The sequence below is a fragment of the Cyanistes caeruleus genome, chromosome 4, assembly GCF_971803275.1.
Source record: "Cyanistes caeruleus chromosome 4, bCyaCae1.hap1.1, whole genome shotgun sequence".
NCBI classification, from domain to species: domain Eukaryota; kingdom Metazoa; phylum Chordata; class Aves; order Passeriformes; family Paridae; genus Cyanistes; species Cyanistes caeruleus.
This window is the reverse complement of record NC_141704.1, coordinates 40,905,852-40,919,443: the sequence shown is the minus strand read 5'-3', so window position 1 is coordinate 40,919,443 and position 13,592 is coordinate 40,905,852. Positions and strand designations below refer to the sequence as shown.

Genomic DNA, 13,592 nt, shown 5'->3' with positions numbered 1-13,592 from the left:
TGCCTAAATTGTTAAACAAGACCCTCAGGTAACTGCATTTTCGTCATCTGTTTGCTAAATGACAGTAATCATCAAAATATTGTACAGAAAAGGTATTAAAGGAAAGGTTAATGCATGCAGCACCTGGAGAACTCATATTTTTAATGATTTTACATTGCATCCTCTTAAGGCATGAGGTTAATAAAGGCACAGGCTGGAAAAAGGGTGTAAATTCAAGAATATTATACTACTGTAATGTTAGATAGATTTTCATGTCCTTTTAAGTATTAAAAACTAACAGGAAAATTGTAGAGATGCACAAATGTACACACAGAGTTATTCTTTGAATGCTAAGTACCAGCCCAGATATTCTTTAGTAAATGAGGCATGAAACACATTGCCAAATGTATAATGTCCTAAATATAGTGGCATTAAGTATTTAACTATGTTACAGGCAATATCATAAATAATGAGAACTTTAAAATTAGTCCAAATCAGTGCTTAAATAATTGTTTTTTCCATAAATGAATATTTTGATCTTTCAACTTTAAGTGGCAAAAAAAATCCCATTACTCTATAGAAAAATGCAAAAAAATCTGATCTATCACATTGTACTTGTATCTTGTTCTATGTCAACTTTTTTTTTTGATCTTAGGAAACTAATGCTTTCTTTAAATGGACAGAAACCTGATCCCAAATGTATTTACAATAAATAACATAAGATATAAGTTTATTTATTTATAGTCTGCTATCCCTCAAAAAAAAAATATTGTTGTTCAGTTTGTTCTCTGGGGGAACAAAACAAGACCAAAGAACCAACTACACCAAACAAAAAAACCCCATGAAAAATTAAATATATCAAACATGGTTTAACTTAATCTAAAAGGTATGTAAGATAAAACTTCTAGAACAAACTTGATAAAGAGCTCCGTCATTTTCTTGTGGTTCTTCCACAAAATTTTAGAGACTCGGGATAAAATTCTGAGGACCTAATAAACACCAATTTTGTGTGGGGATCTGGAGGCTAACATGTTAGTCAAAACATTCTTTAGGCCAAAATGAAAGCCTTTATTCACTTACTTCTGCTCAGAAAACAGGGTAGTTCAAATGGAAATAGCTATAAAAAAAGATTCATTGCTATACAAAGTGACAAAACTGAATTTCAGGTCAGAAAAGACTGATTTGGACAACGGGAATTTCAGCTTTGCTTTTGTATGATTAATGAATGATAAAGGTAAGATGTAGTATCATGAGTCATAAGGAAAAGAATTATTGATGAGATAAAGTATTCTTAGATGTAGCATATGTAAAAGTTATATTCTCCTGAATATTTAATGATATATAGAGTCTAGACCAAACTGACACATTGTTGCCGAAGTTTTATTATCACTGGTTGATTCAGCATGAAAAATACCTGGATTTCCCAAATCTAGTTAATCTTAAAATGATGAATTAAAGTTCTATGTATTTTTTACTCTCATGTAGAGTATACTTGATACCTTTAAAGAGTCTGTCACTCACAGATTACCTGCTAGGCCATCTTTAATAGTTGAGAGCCACACTTGTACAAAGTTCTCAGTGTTCATAAAGTTTGTTATTCTCCATTGATAAAAGCAAACCTGTGCTTTATTAAGCAGTAACCTATAAAATTTACTTAGTGTAGTGTCAACGCTAATTTGGAATATTAGTGAAGAATACTTTTTAGGAAATTACCTGTAAAATTTGACATTTTCTTTACAAAAAGAGTGATTTTTTTCTGCAGTAATATATGATTAATGAATGTCTTGAAATTGAACTATTTGTGAATTTAATGATGAACTATCAATTTTTCCATGCTCCTTGTTTCAAAAATTATCCATCCCCAATATTTTTAAAACTATAGAAGCATTTGGTGAACCAGGCTAGACAAAGAAACAGTTGTAGATAACAGACAAGTTCCATGACCTTAATCAAGGCACTCAGCATTTTTTGCACTTCCACATGCTGTCACACATGGGTTATAACCTGTTCAAAACACAAATGATGAAAACATATGATAAGATTTAAATTACACCCTTTAAATATGCAATAGCAGCAAGTCACTTCAGAAAAAAAAAAAAAAAAAGATGAAAGGCCATTTCTTTAAAAGAAAAATCTCTTCAGTGAAATAAGCACAGGTTACAAGAGCTCAAAGCATGACTGTCTGTGGAATCCAGGGACATGGAATTCATATGCTCCTATCATTGTGCCATGAGTTCCACATCTGAAAAGATTGGCTTGTCAATGCTCCCACCTGGCACACACAATAAAGGTGCTGTTGGCAGTGATATTTCTTGGCATTTTTTAGTTTCAAGTTCAAATCAAATGGAGAAAGAACTAAGGAAGACCAAGAAAATGAAAGAGAAATGACTAATGATTTTCAATAACTATCTGTTTTTCTTTCTATAACCTAATATTAATCAATGTATAAATAATGCTGAAGTGTCTAACTAGAGGGGATATTTTTAGTCCTTGAGCAAAGTGAAACTCAGGTTTATTAGTATATATTTCCCATGAGCTGAAATCATTATTGCATTTAATTGCTTGACAATTATTTCTGTCACATCAATTTAATGGTTAAACCAATTATTTATATTACAAAACATAGTTCTGCACCAAACACTAATTGAAAAACACAAGTGGTTATTCAGTGTTGCTAAACCTATACATTATTAATATTGGAAGAGCTAGGTTTAAAGATTTTTGAGGAAATTAGAACTCAGTCAGAGGATGAGTTTTTAGAGATTGATTGTGTAAGCTCAAAATTACAGCTCTCATAATCCTGTATATATGAATGCCAAGTCAGGTAGACCCGATGACTATTATAAACCTTTCTTCAGGCAACATGAGCTACTGGCTCTTAGGAGATTTTTATCCACAAGATGGCAGCTCTGTTTGCATGGTCACTCCTTTTAGCAATGTTCAACCTGAAAATCATAACATGGTAATTTTTTATTTTTTTTTTTTTTTAGCGGAGATGATTTTCTGTCTCCATAGGAATTTTAAAAAAACACCAAACAAGCACAATAGATACTCATTACTTAACCCAAATATTGAGATTAAATTTTCCAAGTTTAGAAAAATAAGAAGAATATTTAACAGCAAAATCTTTAGAGTTTTGAAAAAATCTCCATTAAGATCCATATGTTTTCATGCTTTAATTTTTAGGCCATTAAACCCAGCATAACCTTTAACAGATGCAATTTAAAGAGTAGGAAAGGTTTAACTGAAGGAAAAGGAAATGCTTATTTGCCTAAAGAAAACTTAGGTTAATAGATTTCCTCTCTAGGTAATGATCTATTTTACTTTGTTTTATATCTAAACTCATCCAGAATGTTCATTTCTGTTACTGAAATCTAATAGATATCTTTATTTCTAAGTTAAAAAATGCTGAGATATCTATATGTATGGATTAACCACAGACATTTAATAACCATTTGTGCCTTGTGAAATTAATAAAATACAGAAAAACGTAAATAACAGGGTCTAGCTCCTTTCAAGGGATTCACTCACAGCTGAAATGATTAGCAAGAATAGATGTGAAAGCATTTTCTTCATCAATGAAACCAGAGAATTAAAATGAAGCTTTACTGAAATAGTGCATAAGTTAACATGGAAACATTTTGGCCATGGGATAGCCATTTCAAAGGAAATTATTTGGCTTGGCTAGCTGTCTGCATGCAGTCTTTGATGGCACTTCTGGAGTGGAATCACTGATCCCTCAGAGAGGAGTAAGGAATTCTGAGTTTCCTAAAATTTATTATTGACCAAGACCCTTTGCACATATCATTATAAATCAGTGCACAGGAAGTTACAGTCTGTAGTAAATGCAGAATTGATTGATGTAACTTACATCTTAATGAAAAAGAGATGAACTCTTTTTAAGCAGTGTGGGGCAGCAGTACACGTATGAGTGGTTGTCACGGATCAGCTAATGGGCAGTAACTTGTTAGCGAGGCAGCAAGGCCAAGATTCATGGCTTAGAGGCTCATACCTGCTCTCTCAGCATTTTACACAACTGAAAAAGCACAACTCTGAGATGTGAAATTCCAGAGGACAAGATTATGTTTGGCAACCTAGGTCACATCATTCCCTAGCATTCCCAAGACTGAGGTGAGCAGCAGCAGAAAAGTAGATTGAAAGGGTCTAAAGAGAAAAGGTGATCTGACAGAAGGACAAAGGCAACTGGAGATAGTTTAGACTTCTGTGAAGGCAAGGCAAGCTGCCCAATGCATGACATGAGCCTAAACTCAGTTATGTCAGAGCAGATGATTCAGTACAAATTACAATCCCAGAGTGAGTGGCTCATATAGCCAGCTGTAACAGCACACCACTTGTCAGAGTATTGTCATAACACAAGTGCTGGTCTTTCGTCACAGAATGTCAAAATACATTTATGTCACAAAGTTACATGTTCATTCCAAAAACTAAGCTGTGAAAAGTGTCAGGAGAAAAGGTTTCCAACTTTCCTTTGTGTGTGGATGTGGGGGCGATGTTCTATGTCAGCACAAGTTGGCTGTTATTTTGGGTCCACTGTGAGATAATACACTTAAAAAAAAAACCAACAGAACAATTTTCTGTAGATTAGAATGATGTAATAAGGCATTAGCTATATTCTGGGCCAAGAATCTGCAGCATTCTCAATAAGAAAACATGAATGTGAAGATTGAATTTTTACACTGAATGTAAAAATTTTCATAAAAATAACTACTGAAATGTGTAAATATTTTCTGCTTCTCTGATGATCATGGCACTGCAATACTTCAGCTGGTCACAAGGTGGTCATAAACATCTCCTTGTTAAATGGCTACAATTTTTCTATAACCAGAACTTTCAGACAAACATTTTACAATCTGATTCCAAAGCTGCATGGTATTAATACAAAAACTCTGAAGAAATATTAGCTCTCAGAATTATTAGATCTCAGATAAAACTGATAAGAACATAATTACACAAATTTTCTGCATAAAATAGGGTAATATTACAAACCACCCGTTTAGCACCTAGTTTCCATAATTGCTTTAGAAATCCTGTGAATATCAGCTTATTATATTTTGATAATTAATTACTTCATTATTGATGCCTAGATAAGGCACTTAAAGTTTCAAAGTTGAAATACTATTTGGTAAGGACAAACACTAGAGTAAAGCTCAAAATTTTTCCCACATAGGAATCAGAATATAACCTGAATTATAAAAGACAAACTTGACAGATTTTTTTTTACATTTAAATTTCTGTTTTGATAACATTATCTGTGAATGTAACCCCAAATAGAAAGATCAAAATCACTGCTGGAAGCTGTGATTGCTGTGTAATATAGTTTACCCAAAGTAAGGATCACAGGGGTAAAAGAATGAGTAGAACTTCCTGAAAATTGTGCTTTTAATACTGATGTTCATTTCAATATCTTTACCTGTAAGATAGTTGACCATTTTGGACCAGAATTTTCAGACACTATTCTAGCGAGGGACACTCTGTTATCATTTAAATCAGCAGACAAAGGCAATTTTTGTAGATCCAAGTCTGAAATACTGCTCTTTGAGAACACCTATCATGATCACTACAAAATATGATACAGGCACTGATCTCTTGAAGTTTTCCAGTGTTGGGCATGCCAAATGCCAATTTGCAAGGGATACTAAAGGTACTGGATATTAATGACAGTTTACAAAATACATAAAATTTGTCATAAATGCATCACATGGCATAATAATGTACAAGCTCTACCACCCTTCCTCCTTTACACTGGGATTCAGCTTGTTGCTGAGTTTCATCCTCACACAACAACTTTTTCAGCTGTTCAATTGAAAGCTTATCAAAGAGGAAATTATTCAGAATGAGTACACCAGTGTTTGGTGTTTTACCAGGAGATTTTGAGCCAGTATGAAATGAGGAGCTTGTTTCTGCAGCTAGCATGACAGTGTACAAAACCATGTCACACTAAAAAGGCAGAGGTGACTGATTGAGGTACAGTGCTATGCTGACTGACCAAACAACCTTTCTGATGTGTTAAATGTTAAAATAAATTTGATCTGACAAAGAACTACATTTTTGTTATTTATACACAAAAAAGGTTATTTCCAAAAACATGTATAGCAGTATCTAATAGAGTCATTACAATATTAAAATGAGCATACTGAAAATACAGGAAAAAATATTTTTAAGGAAGATACTAAGCAAAGTATTCATCATCAGTGTTGATTGCTAAGGGAGTACTAAATACAAGACAAAGACCTTGAGGATGATGAAGTGATTTTGTCTTGAAGATATGATCTTCATCCTGATATTGGTTTGAGAAACAGAAGTGGAAAAGACAGCTTGCTGTCAGAGGTCTCTGCTGGTGACTGGAGAAATGCATTTAAAAATGATAGTGAATTGCTGTTATATTCATATTAATATACAAAGTAATATATGGTGTATGAGATGTGTCATAAAATGTATTTCGGCAAATTTTAAAGTAGAGTTTCTGAAGGTAATAAAAGAAAATAAGAAAAAATATTATTAATAAAAATATTCAATACTGCTCAATAAAACTAATTTCAGGGATCAGTGATAGGAGAGGAAAAATAAACTAAAATATGGTAAACTTAGATTGCATATAGGAAGGAAATTCTTTACTATGATTGTGGTGAGACACTGAAGCACATGGCCCTGAGATTCTGTGGATGCCTAGTTGCAGGAAGTATTTAAAATCAGCTTGGAGAGTTTGATTAATGTGATCTGTTGAAAGTTATCCCTGCCCATGGCTAGGTTATCTTTGCAGTCCCTTCCAATCCCAAGCATTCTATGATTATATGACTTTATGACAAAATCATAATCATCTGCCGTCACAGATAATGTACTGAATGTTGCAACATGGAGATGCAATATGAATTACTATTCAGTAGAGCATGCATAGAGTCTCCTGTAGATTGAAAAGCATACACAAGATACAGTACTAACCACTACTTTATTAAGCACAGTCTATTAAAATGATAACATCTTAGGTTCTAGAACAGTTTTAGTAATTAAAGCTGGTCAAACCATTCTGCACAAAATAACTGAATTTTGGGGGGAATTTTCAATTAGCCTGCTAGATTAAATCTTTAAGTCTGTCTGCATGATTTAAAATGGTAGATCTCTCCTATATATGGGATTCAGTTTTAAATTAACACTCACAAGTTCAGGTATCTACGTGTGGGTTAGGTATCTTATCTAACTTTATAACCAGGGCAGAGGTGATCAATGCAAACATTGAAGCCTAGAAATAAGTTCAGCTTGCTTTAAACTAGGTACCTTTGGACAGATACAGTTGCATAAATACAAGAGTTGTTCTAAATAATGTTTAATATTTTTTGAGTTGGCCAAGGGTATCTGAAGCATGAGCATGTCAGTGGAGCTGAACTCTCCTTTCTGAGAAGTGACAGGTAAACACTGGAGCTACAGAAGACCTGCACCCTCCTCATCTAAGGTCTTCAGGCCAGGCAACTAAACAGCAATTTACAAAAACCCAAAAACAAACTTGGGAAAGAATGTATATTTTACCTGTTTTCCCTTTTGATGTGTACTTAAAAAACTAAATTGTGAAGTAAAATATGAACTGTAAGCATAAATTGCATATAGATCTTACACTTGTAAATGAAGCACAAGAAGAATGGTATCAATATAATGTTTTATTATCTCAGAATTACCTAAAATACACCAGAGAAGAAAAACCAAAAGCATATGGCTATTTTCATCAACAGGATTGTGAGAGTATGTGTGCTCTCTGAGGTGGGACTTCTCCATAATGCATTTGCTCTTCAGTTGTGATGCTGAGATTTTAACAGATTTAATTTTGTGAAACAAATATTAATATTTTTTTTTCTGAAATAGATGTTAAGATATCTAGAACAGCATGTTTGTTGATTCATTCTCCATAAAACTGAAATTAAATGTTCTCAAAAGAAAAATCTGAGAAACACAAACATGAAAATGTGGGAGCTGCATCCTATGCTAGACCTTAGCTGTAAGTTTTTCTCTCTTGTTGCTTATGTCTGAAAGCCACAGTGAGGAATTATTTGTGTACACTAGCACCTGTTAGCACAATGTCTCACTGCATTTACAAATTTGTAACACTTTCTTTGGTTATATGGAATTACATAATCCACTACTTCTACGTTAATTCTATTGTGTTTCTTTTGCTTGTATTTAATTGCAGGAAGTAGATTTTTTGTTTGTTTGTGTCTAGTAAATTGACCCTCCCTGTATGCTAGGCACCCAAGAAAGCCATTGTTTAACTCCCCTCCACAAATGGACAGGGGAGAAAAAATATAAATTATTTATGCGTCAAGGTAAGGGCAGGGAGAGATCACTCACCAATTGCTGTCATAGGCAAAACAGACTCAGCTTGGGGATATTAAATGAATTTATCAGAAAATCAAAGCAGGGTAATGAGAAGAAAAATAAATCTTAAGAACGCTTTTCTCTGACCCATTCCTCTTTCTTGGGCTCCACCTCCTCCCCCAGCAGCATGGAGAGACAGGGAATGGGGGTCATGGTCAGTTTGTCACAGGTTGTTTCTGTCACTGCTCAGGCAGAGGAGACTTTCCCCTGATCCAGCCTGAGATCTTTCCTGTGGGAGACAGATCTCCATGAACTTCTCCAGGGTAAGTCCACCCCAAGGGAAACAGTTCTTCACAAGCTGCTGCACTGTGTTCATTAGCCACAGTCACAAGTCCTACCAGGAAACCTGCTGCAGTGTGGGCTCCTCTCTTCTGCAGGTCCCTGGAGAAAGCCTGTTCCAGCAGGGGTTTCAGAGCCTCCATTCATGCATTCACCTGCTCTGGTGTGCGTGTTCTCCATGGGCTGCAGCTGGATCTCTGACCCCCCCTTGATCCCCATGGGCTTCACCATGGTTTGCAGCACAGACTGCAGGGGAATATCAGCTCTGGCACCTGGAACACCTCCTTCCCCTCCTTCTCCACTGACCTTGGTACCTGCAGAGCCGATCCTCTCACATGTTCTCACCCTGCTCTTCTCTGGCCACACTTATACCTAAGCAATAACTTTTTTTTTGTCCCCTCCTAAATCTGTCATCACAGAGCAATTCCCATCCTTGTGGATTGTCCCAGCCTTGGCCAGCAGCAAGTCCATCTTGAAGCCATTGGGGATTGGCTCTGCATGACATGAAGGAAACTTCTGGCAGCTTCTTACAGAATCCATCCCTGCAGGTCCCTTCTGCCACTACCCAAACCTGGCCATGTAAACCTAATACACTCTGTAAAGCATATCTTTCTTGGAAATAAAAATTTTTACAGTCCTCTGTATACATTGCTGGGTCAGTGAATCTTCTGCTTTTTTGAGGACATGATAACTATGTCACAGTGACATGTTTTCCACCTATTTAAACTACATGACTGGGGAGTTGCTTGAAATGATGTCAAACAGGCCACTATTTGACTGTGCTGACTTCATGGGTAGAGGCTTTTACCCCCACCACTGCTAAACCAAAACAGATCATGTTTTCCACATTAACCTAGTCTTGCTTTGGATTCAGTTAATAATTAGTCCCTTTTTTGATTATTTTCTGCCTTTAAGTTACAAAATTACATAAATATTATCTATTCTGAGTTTTATTATTGAAGTTAATGACTCATATATTCCACTTCATCTGCTTTGGATCTGTTTAATAAAGTTTGAATCCTATTTTATATTTTCTTTTCTGAAATTAATAATCTGTATGACCTCTGCTACCTTTCTTTGACTTAAAATTAATCTTCATACCTATTTTGCTTTCTGTGTCTTGAATTGATGAACCCAGTTTTGTTTCCTTCAATAAAATCAAGTTTCCTTTAATCAGTTTATCTTAATTTTTATTTAGATGAGAGAATTCTTTATTACAATTTCCTTGTCATAATTTCTTTGTTTCCATTAGAGGTCTAAAACAGTAACATATCAAGAAGTGTTATTTTAAACAATTAATCTGTTGCTTTACTACAGAGTTTCTTTCACCTCTGTGTCTCCTTCCCATCCCATATATGTTTTTTTCAGTTTTTACCAATTTTATATTTATTTGTATTTTTTATCGTTTTGTTTCTGTTTTGTCTCAGTAAGGTGCACTCTGAGCCTCTAGCTACACAGCTTTCCTCCCACATGCTCTCTGTGCACAATCAAATTTTCAGTGTGGCTGTAATTCATCCCTGTGGCAAAAGGCAGGAACAAAGTCTGTGAATTGTCTAAGTCCAACAGCAGCCTTTAAGTAGACTGTATATTATCACTGTGCATACAAGTAAGACTTGTCATTAGAGTTTCCCCTGTCAATTTGTTTGCTACTGTTAGATATGTACAGTCCAGAAGAAGCCCCCTGGGGGGGGGGGGGGAACCCCAAACAAACAAAAAAACTATCTGACTTTTATGAACTTTCAAAATTGATATAAATGATATCTCTTGTAAAAAAAAAAAAATTAATCTTCCAATTACTTTTTCGTGTTCTTACTGACAAGATGGATGTTTGAGGTTTTTTTCCCTTTATGTATTCAATTAACTTGAAATTATGGAACTGAACTGGACAGACAAAATAAAATGTCCTTTGTGGATTCACCAAAAACTGAAGGTAAGTTCTGTTTTGTGAGCTGGTTGAAATGTTTACTTACTTCATATTTCAAAACTCCAAGATGTCATTTCAGACATCTCCAAGACTCCAGACAAACCTCCAAATAGGTCAACCTCCATGCTTAAGATTTTTTTCTAAGTCATTATTTCTGTTGCCATGTGATTCCTAAGCTGTGATGGAAGTTTGCATTTTTAATATCACATTTTTCATAAAAATCACTTTAACACTACATTACCTAGATGGTTCCTGAATAGATAAGAATCAGAGAATCACAGACTAACGGGATCACAAAAGAGTAAGGTTGGAAAGGACTACAGTGAGTCATCTAATCTAACCTCAGAAATAGAAAATACTACATGAGAATCATGGAATTATGTAAGATCCTGATCATCAAAGTCCAACCCTGTACAGAAAAGCCACAAGAATCACACCATGTGCCTCTGAGGATTCTCCAGATGCTTGAACTCTGTCAGTTTTGGTGCTGTGACACTTCCCTGGGGAGCCTGTTCCTGTGCCCAGCCATCCTCTGAGTGAAAAACCTTCTCCTGTATCCAACCTAAACCTTCCCTGACACAACTCCAGTCCATTCCCTCAGGTCCTGTCACTGGGCACCAGAGAGAAGAGATCAGTGCTGCCCCTCCTCTTCCCCTGACAAGGAAGTTAATTAAGACCGAGATGAATTCTCCCCTCAGACTCCTCCAGGTGAATAGAAGTGCCCTCAGACACTCTTCAAGTGTTTTTCCTTCTAGACCCTTCACCATCTTCAAAGCTCTTCTTTAGAAGTTCACTAATGCCTTAGCATCCTTTTCACACTGTGGTACCCAAAACTGCACACAGGACTCGAGGTGAAGCTGCAGCAGGGCACAGCAGAGTGGGATGCTGGTGAAAAAAAAGGACAAATGAAGGCCTGCTCCTAAATCTATAGAGCTAGTATAAAATATACTCGTATAAAAATTCTCAACCTTTTTATTTAGCTTTGCCTCAAGGTGATAGGGAACACATAATCAATAACAAAATGTTAGTTATTGCCTTCAAGTTAGGTGAGGATGAATCCTCAGCAGATTTAAACTAGTGCAGCTTTTATTTGTTTAAGTTCAGTTGTCTTTGTAGACTAAACGAGGCTGTGTCAAAAATTCATTTGAAACTCTCCCTGTGTACCAAAACATCTCTTATGAGTCAAATGTCTCTGTAGGTTAATCAGGGGTCATTTAGAAGAAATTTAAAGGAAGATATTTCTAAATTTTTGATCACTAAAAATATGTTAATGAAATGATCCTGTTCATTAAGAAAAGTTCTTTGGGATGTTATCAGGGAGGAATGGTAACTACTTTTAATTACAACACCCGTCTTGGCTGAATAATTTAACCACAGGGCGTTTTGTGTAACAATGAGTCATTGCTGCTGCCTATGATCCTTTATTCTCTCAAGCAGCTCATTTAAACCCCTCACCCTCATTCTCTTTCTGTTTGCATTACTCAACACCTTGAAGCACTAGTTAGAAACACTCATAAAGAGGCTTTAAAAAGAGTGTTTCAAAAGCTCAAAAAGAAGGGATTCTTACTTGGCATTTCTTATTTTCCATTGTGAAACACTGTTTTGTACTTGGAATTAGCCATGGTTTGTATTTAAAGAACTATTCATCGAGATTATTGTGTTCAAGGATGATATTTTTTGTGCACGGTGACTTTCCATGATGAATAATTTCTTTTAGCTGCTCTCAAGAACCCTACTCAGAGACGTGCAGGAAAACAGCAATTCACTGTGATGGTCAGGACTGAACACTGCTGATAGCAAGAGAGGAAACATGTTCCAGTTCTGAGTATCCTTTAAAATGAAAAACATCTTCCTTGCAGTCCCCTACTGGTTAAGCAGAATGACTGTTTACTCAAAGATGACTGCGTGCAGATGAGGAGAGATATTAGGGCTTAGATAGGCTCTCTCAGTAAAGAGGTGAAAATGCCATCATTTTTTAATAAATAATTTGAATATTTAAAGTCAGATTGTTGGGTGGCTTGTTTTAGTTTTTGATTCCTTTGTCAGAATTAAAATATATATATACATATGTTTTATATATATATATTATATATATATTATTTTCCATTCAACATCATTTCCTACAGTGTATCTTTCAGATAGACAGTACTAGGGACAGCTACTGAGAGGAAACATTCATTTTCCTTTGTAAAACTAGATTTTAGACCTAGTTAGAACATATTTCTTACAGGTATGTCAAGTCCTCCTTGACTTGTTATCCTCCTTGTAGCTGCAGGGATGGCAAATGTTGAAAATTCATAATGAGCTTTCTTTGCACAAATGAAACCCAAGAAAACAGTTTTTCTAATAAAAAGAGGTCATTTCTACTTACTCAGTTAAAAGAAAAATAAAAATCTCCATCTGTGTGTTTTGTTCTCAGATGGAAAAGAGCAAAATACCTCCTAGAGAAGTCATTATAAGTGACTACCTAATAACAATTAGTAATAAGATTTGTAGAAACTGTCATATGTATATATGATATCCTTAAATTAATAGAGGTTTACATTGCTTTCATTGTTTTCCATGAAGAGTGCTCTTCCATTCTATTTGACCTTAATTAGTGTAATTGATAGGGGTTTTAGAACTGCATGCCATTTTAATCATGTAGTTACAGCATTCATGACAGAAGAAAAATGAAATAGCAGCTGGGAGTTATCTATTAATAGTGAGAGAGCAGAAAGGTAAAATACTCTTCTCTTCTAGGACTCCAGGGCTTTTATGGTGTTAGTAATGAATGACTAATGTATTCTAAGAGGAGCACACTGATCTCCAAGGAGGTACTGAAGGGCAGTAGGAGGGAGGATCAATATGAGCTAGAAATTTTATATCATTAGGAAATCACATGGCTACTAGATAGATCAGTAAAAATGTCAAAGCTTGAGACCACAAGCCATGTCTATGCATGCATGTATGAATAGGATTAGTATGTGGGGCTCCGACTGTGTCAGAGAGAGTGCTTAAAAGTTTCTTGGGAAAGCATGCAGCGCTA

At 35.4% G+C, this 13,592-nt stretch overlaps 1 protein-coding gene across 2 annotated transcripts in view; it reads right to left on the bottom strand.

Moving 5' to 3' along the window:
• Positions 1-13,592, bottom strand: part of MGAT4C (MGAT4 family member C) — a 316,615-nt gene that overhangs the window by 123,531 nt on the left and 179,492 nt on the right. The gene's annotated exons all lie outside the window — the stretch shown is intronic.